Genomic DNA, 15,125 nt, shown 5'->3' with positions numbered 1-15,125 from the left:
CACTTGAGGTGGAAGGTTGAGATTTTAAATGATCCTTCTCAGAAACTATGTTCCTGGTTTGATCGCTCCCATTGATCAAGCCATTTTCAAGAAACTTTGCATTTCTTGATTCCACAATCCTAGTGATGTAAGATGGACAATAAAACCTATAGCCTTTAGACATTTCAACATATCCAGTGAAATGCCCACTAATGGTCCTTGGGTCCAGCTTCTTTGCTTGTGGATTTGAATGATCCTTCATAGAAACTATGTTCTTGGTTTGATCGCTCCCACTGATCAAGCCATTTTCAAGAAACTTTGCATTTCTTGATTCCACAATCCTAGTACTGTGAGATGGACAATAAAATCTATAACCTTTAGACCTTTCAGCATATCCAATGAAATACCCACTAATGGTCCTTGGGTCCAGCTTCTTCTCTTGTGGATTATATATTCTCACTTCAAACAAGAATCCCCAAATGTGCATATGTCGCAAACTCGGTTTCCAACCTTTCCATAATTCAAATGGCATTTTAGGAACAGCCTTGGTTAGAACTCGGTTTAATATATACATTTTCGTCTTAAGTGCTTCAGTCCACAAAGATTTAGGAAGATTGGAGCTGCTAAGCATACTACACACCATGTCCAATAATGTTCTGTTTCTTCTTTCTGCTACAACATTCTGGTCGGGTGAACCAGGCATGGTGTATTGGGCAACAATCCCATGCTCTTGAAGAAATTTTGCGAATGGCCCAGGTGCTTGTCCATCTTCTGTGTATATACCATAATATTCTCCACCTCTATCTGATCTCATGATCTTAATTTGCTTGATGCATTGTTTCTCTACTTCAACGTTAAAGATCTTAAATGCATCTAATGCTTCGTTCTTTTTATGAAGCATGTAGAGATACATATATCATGATTAATCATCTATAAAAGAGATGAAGTATCTCTGACCATGTGAGTCCATGTCTGGACTACATATATCAGTATGTATGATTTTTAATATGTCCGAACTCCTATTGGCACCTTTCTTTGACGTGTTGGTTTGCTTTCACTTTATGCAATCCACAAAAGTCTCAAAATCAGTAAAATCCATAGTATTAAGTACCCCTTCATTTATCAATCTTTTAATTCTTTCTATGGAGATATGACCTACTCTCTGGTGCCATAATTTAAAGGAATCTTCATTAATAACACATCTTTTAGTGCTAGTGTGAACATGCATTGAATCATAAGTCACATTGTTTTGTAAATTAATGCAGTAAAGACCATTAGACAAAATAACATTCCCAACACAATTAGATTTATAAAATAAACTAATGGATGTTTCTGAAAAGTTAAAGGAATATCCAAAAGGTACAAACCTTGAAACTGAAATCAAGTTTCTAGAAAAACTTGGATTATAAAAGGTCTTTTCTAATTCTAAAACAAAGCTACTACTTAAATTTAAATATCATGTTCATATAGATTCCACATGCGATCCCATCTTGTTTCCTGATAAGATGGTTCACTCACTTCCCATTGGCTTCCTTAGGTTTTGCAAACACTACAAGGAATTCGAAATGTGAATTGTTGATTCATAATCAATCCACCAGGTGTTAATATTGACATTAACCATGTTAAATTCATAACAAACAAACGAGATTAGATTACCTTTGTCCGCAAGCCATTTTTGAAATTTGACGCAATCCTTCTTTATGTGTCCCTTCTTTTTACAGAAGAAACACTTGGAATCCTTCTTGATATCAGCTTGGGAAGGTACTTTACCTTTCCCTTTCTTATTAGCTTGAGATATGTCCTTTCCACTCATTTCTAGCATTGCACTTTCTCCTAGTTCCATCACAAATCTTTCTTCCTCTTGAACACACATGGTCATGAGTTCATTAATTGACCATTTATCCTTATGTGTGTTGTATGAGATTTTGAAGAGTCCATATTGGTGCAGAAGGGTGTTTAGAATGTAGTGCACCAGGAAGGACTCCAATATTTCAACCTCGAATTTCTTCAATTAAGCCATAGTGTCCCTCATTTGTATGATGTGCTTGCACACACCTTTCACATTGGTGAGCCTTAGGGATGAGAACTTCATAATTAGTGTGCTTGCTAGTGCCTTGTCTGAAGTGACGAATTGATCATCAATGGCTTTTAGCATGTCTTAGACCTTTTCATGCTGATCAATGGAACCACGAATACCAGCTGAAATTTTAGTATTAATGAACATCATGCTTAGGCGATTAGATCACTCTCATCGTTCATAAAGCGTGATGTCCGCTACAGTGCTGGTTTTAGTGAGTGCTGGTGGTTCATCTTTCCTAATAGCATAGTCTATGTCCATCCACCCTAAATGAAGGAGAACTCTCTCCTTTCAGACCTTATAGTTATCTTCCTTAATTTCAGGGATATCACAATGAATTTCAGAAAAAATTTGTAGGTTGTACAACTGCATAAAATTAAAGATTACATGTTTATGTTAAAATTGAGGCCCAAAAGTAAAATTTCATGCTTTACCAATGTAAACCATGCTTAAAAATTGAATCTAATGACATAAAAAATTTCTGTGGACGAAATTTTCAATTCAAGCATATTCAATTATACTTTATGATAGAATTTATCAAATTATTCACTTAATTCATAATTCTAAAGAGTATATTATGATTATAATTTGATATAAATTCTATCTTAGATTTGAACTTTATGATAAAACTATTGATTCATAATTCCTGTGGGTAAGTTATGAATAATTTAACATTTTACCCTAATTAATTATATAAATATAATAAAAATTCCCGTGAGATAGAATTTATTATATTTAGTATAATTAATTACAATTAATGTGTAAATATTCTTTATGTGATCCTAATCAATCATAATATATAATATTATTTAATTAGAGACGTTATGACTATTCTCTAATCAATTAAAAATTATACGGATCACTTAGACATTATTTCTTTTATGCATAAAAATTAACTTGATATGAGAATAATTATAAATCACATAAATAAAACTATAATATTCATGCATAACATTCAACAATGGGTCTTGTATACTCATTCAAAATAGCATGTTTTAATTTAAAATAGAAATTATCAATTCATGCAAATTAAATACGAGCATAGTTAATAAATTTTGCACAACAATTATCCAAATTGCATATAATTAAATCAAATAAATATTATAAGCATAAAAATTAAGCAAAAATTAGACATATTTCCAAATAAATGCCTTAATTCAGAAAATTCTCAAAATATGACATTTAACCAAACAGAACATGTCTATAAACACTAAGGCAGAGATAAAAGTAGCTCTGATATCAAATGATAACTTAATAACGATTCTATAATGCAGAAAAAACACTTAAAAGAATTAAAAAAAAATAAATTAATGCCCAATTAATCATACCTCCGGCCATTGATGCTACTCACTCCGATCTTGAGGCAGTCCACTTCTTGTCAGTGAATCAGAAAAACAGTAGGTCACTATGTGGGCACATTAACACCATGAACGCAATCACAACTTGCAAACTGGCTGCCTGAAATTGTACTCACATAAATCATATAGACCACTTTCTTTTGGTTTCGCAGTGCCGACAAAGATAAAGATTCTAAAATCGTGCCTCGTAACCAAAGAACTAAAATATGTATAAAGAATCGGCTAATATAGCAAGAGATCTCTGAAGCTTAGCATGTTCTACATTACCACCAGATACTTGAAAACATAGCAATTGAGTTCAAATATCTGTCTGTAAACTCATGTGAACAAGAACTAGTACAAAACACAAACTCTTTCAAGTATTTAATACTTTGGCGTGAAATTTAGAGAAGTTGAAGTTCAACTTTTAGTCCGTTCTCAGCTTGGATTTGCACTCTGCCAATTAACAAAAATTCACCAAGGAAAAACTCTCATCCGTGTGGCACTTCCAAGCTCTGCTCACTCTAACTTGATGGTCTAAGGCTGAAAGGGATTGAGTTAGTGAGCTTGGGTACCAAACAGAAGTATTTATAGCCAAGCTTCTATCAAGTTTTTGTTGACTATGTGTCAAGTGTTCCACAAATCATGGTAAAGCACTTCAGAGAGAATAATGGACCACTCCAGAAGCTCCCAACAAAAAATTGATTTAACTATAGTTGATTTCCATAATTTAAAAAATCATTGCAATTGGTTTCCATAATTAAAAAAAAAAGTATAGTTGGTTTCCAAAATAAAATATCGACGACAATTGGGAGAGGGAGCTTAAGAGTCCAACCCATCGACACACAATTGTTATCGAATATATTGAATATGGAAGTGCTTGACTTTTTAATAGCATTGGAGTGATACTTTGAGATAAAGTCACAGATAGTACCTTTCTCATCCACGAGTAAAGTAAAGACAATGGATATCATCTATGTTTCAATATTATAAAGTGGATGTTACCTCTCCTTCAATATTATATAGAGGAAATTGTACATTCAATACACGCTATTTTCCACTGCGCATTTTTTTTCAATGTGCGTATTTTACTATTTATTTTTGGGTTTTTTAACTTCCTCGTTTCTTTCAACATGTTTTATTAATTTTTTTAAATATAATTGTTTATATCAATTAAATTAACGGGCAATTTAAAAAAAGAATTAATTTTTTTTAAAATAATTATTTTTTTGTTTTTCATTAAACAACTAAAAATCATTTAGTTGTTAAATTAAGCTTACTCACTTATTATATTGAGGCTGTTGTTAAGTCCTAAGTTACTAGTATATTTCACTTGCCCATTGTTGAGTAATAGCTACTAAAATTATGATTCAAATTGCTCCAAGCAATTCACCATAATTAAAAAACATATATACTTACTTCAGAATGATATAATAAATTTGAAATGAATTCAAAATTCTATATAACCCATGATGATGCAGAAAAACTTTGACTGAGCCTACGAAACCGTATATGATAAGACACATGAATTTATCTAAAATCCTCATTGTTTGGATACGCAATGGTTTGAATTCACCCCGATTAAAAATAAGGCTGGGAAAGCATATACGATAATAAACATGATTTTTTCTAAAAGTTTCACTGTTTGGATATGCAACGGTTGAATTAATTTATATGTATTTCAATTAAAATTAAGAAATGGCAGAGCTAAAATTTTCACTCATATGCAATGATTGAATTAATTTATCTGTATTTCAATTAAAAATATGAAATAGCGGAGCAGAGGAAGTTGTATTTGGATGGATATGCAACACCCGAGTAACGTAATTAACCTAACAACAAAAGTGATATTAGGTTGAGAAAATGGACTTTCTAGAGAGATAGAAGTCATATTAGGTTGAGAAAATGGACTTTCTAGAGAGATAGAAGTCATATTAGGTCGACAAAACTTCCACACAGAGTTGTATTTTAGTGGAAATTAGAGAACGGACTTCACAAAGAAAGTTATATTTAGGACGAGAAAATGGAACCGACACAGACGAAAATAAGGAAACGACAGATAATTTTAGGTCGAGAAAGTGGAATTCCAAGGGAGTATGGAATTCGAAGAGAAAGTTGCATCTTAGAGAGAAAATTAGAGAACGGAAAAGTAGACGAAGTTGTAATGGGGTCAAAATGGGGAACGGAAAAGAACGATTTCAAAATAAGATATCACAGAGAACATGGAACGGACAAAACCGCTGACTGAATTACAATCCGGAAGGAATTGAGTGTTATATCAGTTTACATTTTTAGTTTTTATGTAATTACTCTAGTATGTTAGAGTTGGTTAAAATTAGAGACTCAGTTAATTCATTCTTTAATTTAACGCTCTCTTTAATTAGGACCGTCTGGCTCAACATAACTCAAACATGACTTAACTTGAATCAATTATCACTCAAATATGTATGTTGGTTTATGTCTCACCTAGGTTTACAATGACTCAAGACTTTCACAATTTTGCATTTTATTTTTCTCTTCCAAATTTTATATCCTCTAAATTGTTTCATTCTTTGTTGAACTTTCTTGTTGTTTCATTCTTTGTTGAACTTTCTTGGTGTAGGCTTTATTCACTTGCTGCTGCCTTAATTTTTCTTTTACTTTTCTTGAATTGAGTGTTACATGAGATTGCATTTTTAGTTTTTAGGTATAAAATGTGGTATATTTTAGTTAATGGTTTATAGTTTGAGTGGTTGACATCTTAGTTTGCATCCCATTCACTCGGGTTCAAGTCTCTGGCTTATCTGTCATAGTATAACTGAAAGTATAGGCGTCTTGAGAGAATCTAGAATTCTTAAGATTCCCTGCTCTAATTTCAGGCCCTAGGCTGAACTATGAGTTTATTATATCACCAACCTGCCAATTCCCCATCTAATATATGAGAGATTGCTAATTCTCCATCTAAAAAAAATAGTATATTATATTTTTATTTTTTGATTTTTTAATGTATTTTCAAATGTATAAAGTTAAAAAGAAAATTAAAACATTTTAATTATATAGAATTAACAACTTAAGCTCATAATTCTAAAGAATTCTTAAAAATTTGTCTTCCTAAGATGTAAGGAAACAAGGGGTAGCGGCCTAAGACCCCGTTATTCCAGGTTACGTGGTTTTCCTTGAATAACAGTAATGAATCAATCTGCTTTCACGGTTAGTGGCTAAAAATGACTGTCCCTACTGCTAATTTTACAGCTAATGGCTGTAAAAATAATTCTAAAAAATTCGTTAAAGATTTTTGAATATCTCTGACCTGAAAATATGCCATGAAAAAGGTCAAAGACTACGACTAAAAACTGTGGGCGGCAGAGCTAGTGCAGTCAGATACTTGCATCATAATTAAACTACGCACTCAGTTCCTTGCATGATCGAAGGAGAATCCGATGCAGGTCGCCCGATTGACTCTCCGCCAAATACCGATCAACACACGGCACCCTATCGTCCACTTCCGTGAAAAATACCGACATGTCCGAAAAAGCGCCAATGAGCTTCACGCTACTACAACGAATAACTCCTATATATAGGGTGCCCGGGCTGTTCGACTCCTCATCGAGTCCGCTGTTGGAAGTATACACAGCTCGCCAATACGCTGTTTTTCTCCCTTTCTGTTTGTGATTTATCAAAGATGGCAGTCCCCGTGATTGATATGAAGAAGATGTTGAATGGAGAAGAGAGGGCAGTGACGATGGCCAAGATACAAAATGCCTGCCAAGAATGCGGCTTCTTTCAAGTCATTCCCCCATTAATTCCCATTCTATAATTTTCATTAACTCAAGTACAATCGTTTGTAACTTTATTTTTCTGCTATATTATCACTTCTTATTGTATGTCATGTGTTATTATTGTTGAAATTGTAATTTCAACTGAAACTTCATTTTATTTGCGATGCGATCCATCGCAGATCGTAGATCGCAAATTCAAACTTCTGTGCGTTAAGTCCTCCGGAATGATGCGATGCGATCCGATCGCATATCGCAGATCGCATCATATGTGTGTGCCCCAAATTTTGGGTTCCGACCAAATGGGATTCTGCGATGCGATTTAAATGAAGTCAATGGGTGAAGTATGGGCCAGCATTAAATGAAATTTTACGTGAAGTAAAAGTTTTACTTTACCGCCAGTAAGTGTCAGTAAAACAGTAAATGCAATTTACTGTGGTTGGTAAGTTTTGGTGAAGTTTTTAATTTTATTTCAGCGGGAGTAGGGGCTCAAGTAATAGTTGGTAAATGCATTTAATTTCTATTATGTCTTTTACGGAAGCATGGCCAGTGAAGACGTGAAGTAAGTTCTTCTTGGGTTGTCATATATATGTAATGTTTTTTTTTTTTGTGGCGTTAACGAGTGAGAAGAGGGGAGACGCAGCAGCGCCCATGTAATTATGTTGTAATGCACAGCAGTGCGAAGAAGTGAAAAAAAATAGAACGCAACAGCGTGAGAGAAATTTGTATGTAATTCTACACAGCAGTGTGTTGATTTACAAAGTTGAGTCAGAGTAGTTTTGTATGGAACTGGAAGTTCCTTGTGAATCCCTCTGAGAGAGAGGAAGACCAATGTTTTGTAACAGCAGTTTTTTTTTAATGAATAGAAATTTGTGGTGTGTGTGAAATCTCTGTCTGCTGCAAATATTTTTTTTTTTAAAAGCTTCTCTGTGCTAAAATCCTGTGTGTGAAAAACAGAGCATTGTTCTCTGTTCTGTGTCCAGTTTATTTTGTTTTTGGGATTTTGACAGAAAAATCCCCAACAGTGGTATCAGAGCTAGTTTAGGCTCTTTGAAGGGTTCAAAGAAGCTGAAGGAAGGATTCTTACTGCAGCAACTTCTCCAGCAGTGTGAAGACTCAGGCAAAAGAATCCAAGTGAAGTATTTGAAGCATAGTCAAGTAGTGCAAGAATGGCTGGCACCAGCACCAGCAATAGCATGGGTATGCAACTCCCACTATTTGATGGCAAAAACTATGACTATTGGGCAATAACAATGAAAGCCTTGTTTGCTTCCCAAGACTTATGGGAAATAGTTGAAGATGGTTTTGAACAACCAGCAGATGAGAATGAGTTTAATGCATTAACTCAGGGAGAGAAGGATCTGTTAAAGAGCCACAAGAAGAAGGACTCAAAAGCCCTCTTCTTCTTGTATCAGGCAGTGCATGGAAGCGTGTTTCCAAGGTTAGCAGCAGCTAAGACATCCAAAGAAGCATGGCAAACTCTCAAGACAGCCTATCAAGGCATGGAGAGAGTGAAGACAGCAAAACTACAATTGCTGAGGAAGGATTTTGAGAATCTGTGCATGAAGGAGTCAGACAATATTGACTCATTCTTCACTCAAGTAATTGGCCTGGTCACACAAATAAGATCTCATGGAGAGATACTTGAAGAAAGGAGGATTGTGGAGAAACTATTGAGGTGCCTACCCTCAAGGTTTCATGTGATTGTCACCACCATAGAAGAGACAAAGGATCTCTCAAACTTTTCAGTTGATGAGCTTCATGCATCACTGATCACACATGAACAAAGGTTGAGTAGAAATGAAAAATCATCTCTAGAGCAAGCCTTCAAGACCCAGATGTCCTTAGGAAGAGGCAGAAGCCAGAACAGAGGCGGAAGGAACACTCCAGCGAATGCTCAAGGAAGAGGCAGCAATCCAAATCAGAACCAAGGTCAAGACAGCAGCCAACAAGGAGGACAACATCATGCTCAAGGACAAAGGTATGAAAAATCCAATGTCCAATGTTATTATTGTAAAAAATATGGGCATTATGCCAGTGAATGTAGGAAGAAGCAACATGATGTGAATAATAGCTCTAGTGCAAATATTACTAGAGAAAATGTCAGCCAAGATAATGTATTGTTAGCTTGTAACATGGCTGAAACAAATAGTGAAGATATATGGTTTCTAGACTCCGGTTGCAGCAACCATATGACAGGAAACATAGCTTTGTTTTCTGCTTTAGATCAAAGTGTGAAGTCACAAGTCACACTTGGGACTGATAGCAAAATTTCTGTTATGGGTAAAGGAGAAGTTAAAATATTTACAAAGCAAGGTGAAAGGAAAACCATAGCAGATGTCTATTATGTTCCTGGAATGAGATGTAACCTCTTGAGTATTGGACAGCTTGTCCAAAAAGGTTACAATGTTTTCTTTGAAAATGATGTATGCACCATCATGGATATTCCACCCAGCAAAAGATGTATTGCTGAAGTGAAGATGACAAGGAACAGAATGTTCCCTCTCAGAATAAGGGCAGATTTGAAAAACAAAGATGCAATGGCAGCAGTTACCCAAGAGGCTTTCCAAAGCCAACCAAAGGATGAAAATTGGTTGTGGCACTTGAGATTTGGACATCTCAACTTTGGAGGCCTTAATTTGTTGAGCAGAAAAGGAATGGTAAGGGGATTACCATTGATAGAGAAACCGGACAGCCTTTGTGAAGGCTGCATATTGGGGAAACAACACAGAGAAAGTTTTCCAAGCGGGAAAAGCATAAGGGCAAAAGCACCCTTAGAAATTGTCCACTCAGATTTATGTGGACCGATGCAAAATCAATCTTTAGCAGGCAGCCAATATTTTCTAACATTCATTGATGATTTTACAAGAAAAACTTGGGTTTATTTCTTGAAGAACAAATCAGAAGTGTTTGAAAAATTCCGAAATTTCAAAGCACTTGTGGAAAATCAAAGTGGGTTGCGTATTAAAGTTTTGAGAACAGACAGAGGAGGTGAGTATATCTCCAAAGAATTTTTATGTTTTTGTAGAGAAAATGGAATTCACAAGCAATTTACAGCAAGGTACACTCCACAGCAAAATGGAGTTGCTGAAAGGAAGAACAGGACCATTATGGATATGGCGAGGAGCATGTTGAAGGCAAAGCATTTGCCAAATGATTATTGGGCTGAAGCCGTAAACTGTGCAGTGTATATTTTGAACAGGTGTCCTACAAAAGCAGTGTTGAACAAAGTGCCGGAAGAGGCATGGAGTGGGAGAAAGCAAGGAGTCACCCACATGAGAGTTTTTGGATGTGTGGCCTATGCACACATTCCAGATCAGCTAAGGAGGAAGTTGGACAGCAAAGGGGAGAAATGTATCTTCATTGGATACAGTGAAGAATCCAAAGCTTATAGGTTGTATATCCCATCTACCAAGAAGTTCTTTGTGAGCAGAGATGTTCAGTTCATTGAGGAGGAAGCTTGGGATGGAAGCATAGAGAAAACAGTTAATGTTAAAAACTGTTTGTCTCATGATGAAGATGATGAGGAGATGGCAGAAATACATCCCCAAATAGCAGCGCCAACACAAGGACAGCAAGGAACACCTTTGAGGAGAAATGAGAGTGCTTCTCCAAGCACACCACAAGGAGGAAATTCAAGTGCATCTTCAAGCACTTGCGCATCAAGTGAAAGAGGTAAGAAGTTCAGAAACTTGAGTGACATTTATAATGAAGGAATGAATTCCTTATTTGCCTTGTATTGTCATGTTGATGATCCTATTCATTTCGAAGAGGCAATTAAAGACAAGAAATGGATAGAAGCTATGGATGAGGAGATGAATGCCATAGAAAGAAACAAGACATGGGATTTGGTTGAGCTACCAAAAGGTAAAGAAGTTATTGGAGTTAAATGGGTCTATAAGACCAAATGCAATGCTGACGGCAAGATAGAAAGGCACAAGGCAAGGCTGGTTGTCAAGGGATATAAGCAGCAATATGGGAGAGATTATGAGGAAACTTTCACACCGGTTGCAAGAATGGAAACCGTGAGAGCAGTGCTGTCTATAGCAGCACAAAACAAATGGAAAGTCTACCAAATGGATGTGAAGTCGGCATTCCTAAATGGAGTGTTAAAGGAAGAGGTTTATATTGAATGGCCTCTAGGCTATGAGAAGAAAGGCCAAGAGCACAAAGTGTGCAGATTGAAGAAAGCTCTTTATGGGCTGAAGCAAGCGCCAAGAGCGTGGTACAGTAGGATAGATTCCTATCTACTGGAAAATGAATTTGACAAATGTGAGGGAGAACCCACCGTCTACATCAAAGAAAATGATGGAAAGATTTTAATTGTTGTCTTGTATGTTGATGATGTTATTTTTACAGGTAATGATGACTACCTCATTGAGAACTTCAAATCAGTCATGAAAGAAGAATTTGAGATGACTGACATGGGTTTGCTGAGATACTTCTTAGGAATAGAAGTAGATCAAAATGAAAATGGAATTTTTATCTCTCAATCAAGATATGTAAATGAAGTGTTGAGCAGATTTAATATGCAAGAATGCAAAGCAGCAATCACTCCCACGGTAATGGGATTAAAACTCAGCAAAGAGGACAGCAGCAAGGATTTTGATCCTAGCTTGTATAAGAGCATAGTTGGCAGCCTTATGTATTTGACTGCAACTAGGCCTGACATAATGTTTGCTGTTAGTTTGATTTCCAGATTCATGGAGAGGCCAAAAGAGGCACATTGGCAAGCAGCTAAAAGAATTCTGAGGTATGTCAAAGGCACAAAAAGTTTTGGCATTTTGTATACTTTTTCAGAAAGTTCAGATTTGGTTGGCTACACCGATAGCGATTGGGCTGGAAGTGTGGATGATCGGAAAAGCACATCCGGTTACGTTTTTCACATGGGTTCAGGAGCCATTTCATGGGCTTCCAAGAAACAGCCAATTGTGGCGTTGTCTACAGCAGAAGCAGAGTACGTGGCAGCTACAGCAGCAGCATGTCAAGCAGTGTGGATGAGAAGAATGTTGAGGAGCTTAGGCCAAGAGCAGGCAAAAGCAACAGTTATTTTTTGTGACAATAGCTCAGCTATTGCGTTGTCCAAGAATTCTGTGTTTCACAAGCGAACGAAACACATTGATACAAGATTTCACTACATCAGAGAATTGGTGAACAATGGAGAAATTGTTCTACAACATTGCAGCACTCAGGAACAAGTAGCAGACATCCTGACAAAGCCTCTGGATCAGAAGAGCTTTGAATTTTTGAGGAAATGTCTGGGTATGATTGAATGCCCAGCAGTTGAAATTAAAGGGGAGTGTTGAAATTGTAATTTCAACTGAAACTTCATTTTATTTGCGATGCGATCCATCGCAGATCGCAGATCGCAAATTCAAACTTCTGTGCGTTAAGTCCTCCGGAATGATGCGATGCGATCCGATCGCATATCGCAGATCGCATCATATGTGTGTGCCCCAAATTTTGGGTTCCGACCAAATGGGATTCTGCGATGCGATTTAAATGAAGTCAATGGGTGAAGTATGGGCCAGCATTAAATGAAATTTTACGTGAAGTAAAAGTTTTACTTTACCGCCAGTAAGTGTCAGTAAAACAGTAAATGCAATTTACTGTGGTTGGTAAGTTTTGGTGAAGTTTTTAATTTTATTTCAGCGGGAGTATGGGCTCAAGTAATAGTTGGTAAATGCATTTAATTTTTATTATGTCTTTTACGGAAGCATGGCCAGTGAAGACGTGAAGTAATTTCTTCTTGGGTTGTCATATATATGTAATGTTTTTTTTTTTGTGGTGTTAACGAGTGAGAAGAGGGGAGACGCAGCAGCGCCCATGTAATTGTATTGTAATGCACAGCAGTGCGAAGAAGTGAAAAAAAATAGAACGCAGCAGCGTGAGAGAAATTTGTATGTAATTCTACACAGCAGTGTGTTGATTTACAAAGCTGAGACAGAGTATTTCTCAGGAGAGACAGAGTAGTTTTTGTATGGAACTGGAAGTTCCTTGTGAATCCCTCTGAGAGAGAGGAAGACCAATGTTTTGTAACAGAAGTTTTTTTTTAATGAATAGAAATTTGGGGTGTGTGTGAAATCTCTGTCTGCTGCAAATAATTTTTTTTTAAAAGCTTCTCTGTGCTAAAATCCTGTGTGTGAAAAACAGAGCATTGTTCTCTGTTCTGTGTCCAGTTTATTTTGTTTTTGGGATTTTGACAGAAAAATCCCCAACAATTATGCAGCTTCTGAACCATGGAATGCCTCACGCTCTTCTCGACCGAGTGAAGGAGCTGTTCAAGGAACATTACAAAAATTCCATGGACGCAGAATTTCAGAAGTCTGAGATTGTAGGGATGCTTGAAAGTGTTGTCTCCCAAGGCAAGAATTTCGGTACTACGAAAATAGATGCCGACTGGGAAACGGGCTTCTTCCTCCAAGATGAAACTTATGACACAGTCTCACCTCCTCTGCCTACCAATCTCAAGTATAATAATTTTGTATTTTGATGATTTAGATAAATGAATTTGTTATGCACTTGTTATTATTTCTAGCAGTGATAATGGATAGTTGCGCGTTTATTTTATTATTCATGAATGTAAAACATATTCGAAAGTTGTAAAAATGTTTTGGAGGAATAATGCTCATCAGCAATGTGTTGGATATTGCAGAGAGACGATGAAAGAATTTAGTGAGGAAGTAAAGATACTCGCGGAAAGAATATTAGATATAATCTGCGAAAATCTGGGACTGGGGAAAGGTTATCTGAAAGAAGCCATAGCAGGGGCCAATGGCGACGGCAAAGCCCCTTTCTTTGGCATAAAAATGGCTCACTACTCGATGGGCTGCGCCCCCACTTGGACGCTGGCGGAGTCATTCTGCTATTGCAAGATGATGAAGTGGGTGGCCTTCAGGTACGGAAGGACGGCACTTGGTTTGACGTCGAACCCATCCGACACGCAATCATTATCGACATTGGTGATCAGCTGGAGGTACATAAATTGTATATATTCAAATATCAAATGCTTTTTCGGTGTATATATGACTTATGTAATTACTAATGATGGGGTTTCGTGAATACAATTCAGGTGATGACCAATGGAAAATGCAAGAGCATGTGGCATCGCGTGCTTTCTAAAAAGGATGCGAATCGAATGTCGGTCGCAGCGTTTTATAACCCATCGACCAATGCGGAGGTGTTTCCAGCTCCACAGCTGATCATGAAGGCAACAGAGCAGAATGGCAATGAAAATGACATTAATAATATGAATGCCCAAAGTGGCTATAGTTATCCAAAGTTCGTCTCAAAATATTATATGAAATTCTATGGTGAGCAGAAGTTTCTCGAGAGAGAGCCGCGATTCGAGGCTATGAGAGCACTCTGTTCCCTGAAGTAATCTTCCTAAGGAGATACTAGCTCCCAGCAATGCTTCACTTTCACCTGGTTGTGGTTATAAACTTACGTTCAATAAAGAATTAGAATTAGATTAATCTATATAGGAAATAGAGCTCTTCCCTGTGTATTTTCTTATCGAGCTCCATCGCAATATTTAGGATCTATGCATGGAATAGAATTAGGATAGGATACAGCAGGTTGGATAAACCGTTACACAGACTTAATTTGAATAGTTTATTGAGATGCAACTGTGCATCTATTTCTAACCATGAAAGTTGGATTACATATTCTATTTTAACTTCTCCAACCTCTTGATTCCGCGTTAAATTGAACACTTTAGTTATTTGGAAGTGCTTTACTGTTTCTATCTCCAACCTCTTGATTCCGCATTAAATTGAACACTTTGGTTATTTAGAAGTGCTTTACTGTTTCTTTCTCCAACCTCTTTATTCCGCGTTAAATTGAACACTTTAGTTCTTTGGAAGTGCTTCACTTTTTATTAGTGTCTTTTTATAGTGAGGAACATTTTGTTCGGACCATATTCTTGTCATTTAAAAAAATAAAATAGATGGTAAAAGTGTTTGAATGATTTTTTTT

At 36.4% G+C, this 15,125-nt stretch overlaps 1 pseudogene across 1 annotated transcript; it reads left to right on the top strand.

Annotated features, from left to right (window-relative positions):
• Positions 1-6,997: 6,997 nt before the first annotated feature.
• Positions 6,998-14,908, top strand: LOC149224737 (1-aminocyclopropane-1-carboxylate oxidase-like; annotated as a pseudogene). The gene is made up of 4 exons (XR_016249535.1): positions 6,998-7,159; positions 13,378-13,619; positions 13,804-14,124; positions 14,221-14,908. The product of XR_016249535.1 is annotated as a 1-aminocyclopropane-1-carboxylate oxidase-like (transcript).
• Positions 14,909-15,125: the final 217 nt, after the last annotated feature.

Source organism: Pinus tabuliformis, chromosome Q (assembly GCF_031772625.1).
Source record: "Pinus tabuliformis cultivar Carrire ecotype Pingquan chromosome Q, CPIR1, whole genome shotgun sequence".
NCBI classification, from domain to species: Eukaryota; Viridiplantae; Streptophyta; class Pinopsida; order Pinales; family Pinaceae; genus Pinus; species Pinus tabuliformis.
The sequence above is the reverse complement of the archived record's forward strand: the minus strand, read 5'-3'. Positions and strand labels throughout refer to the sequence as shown.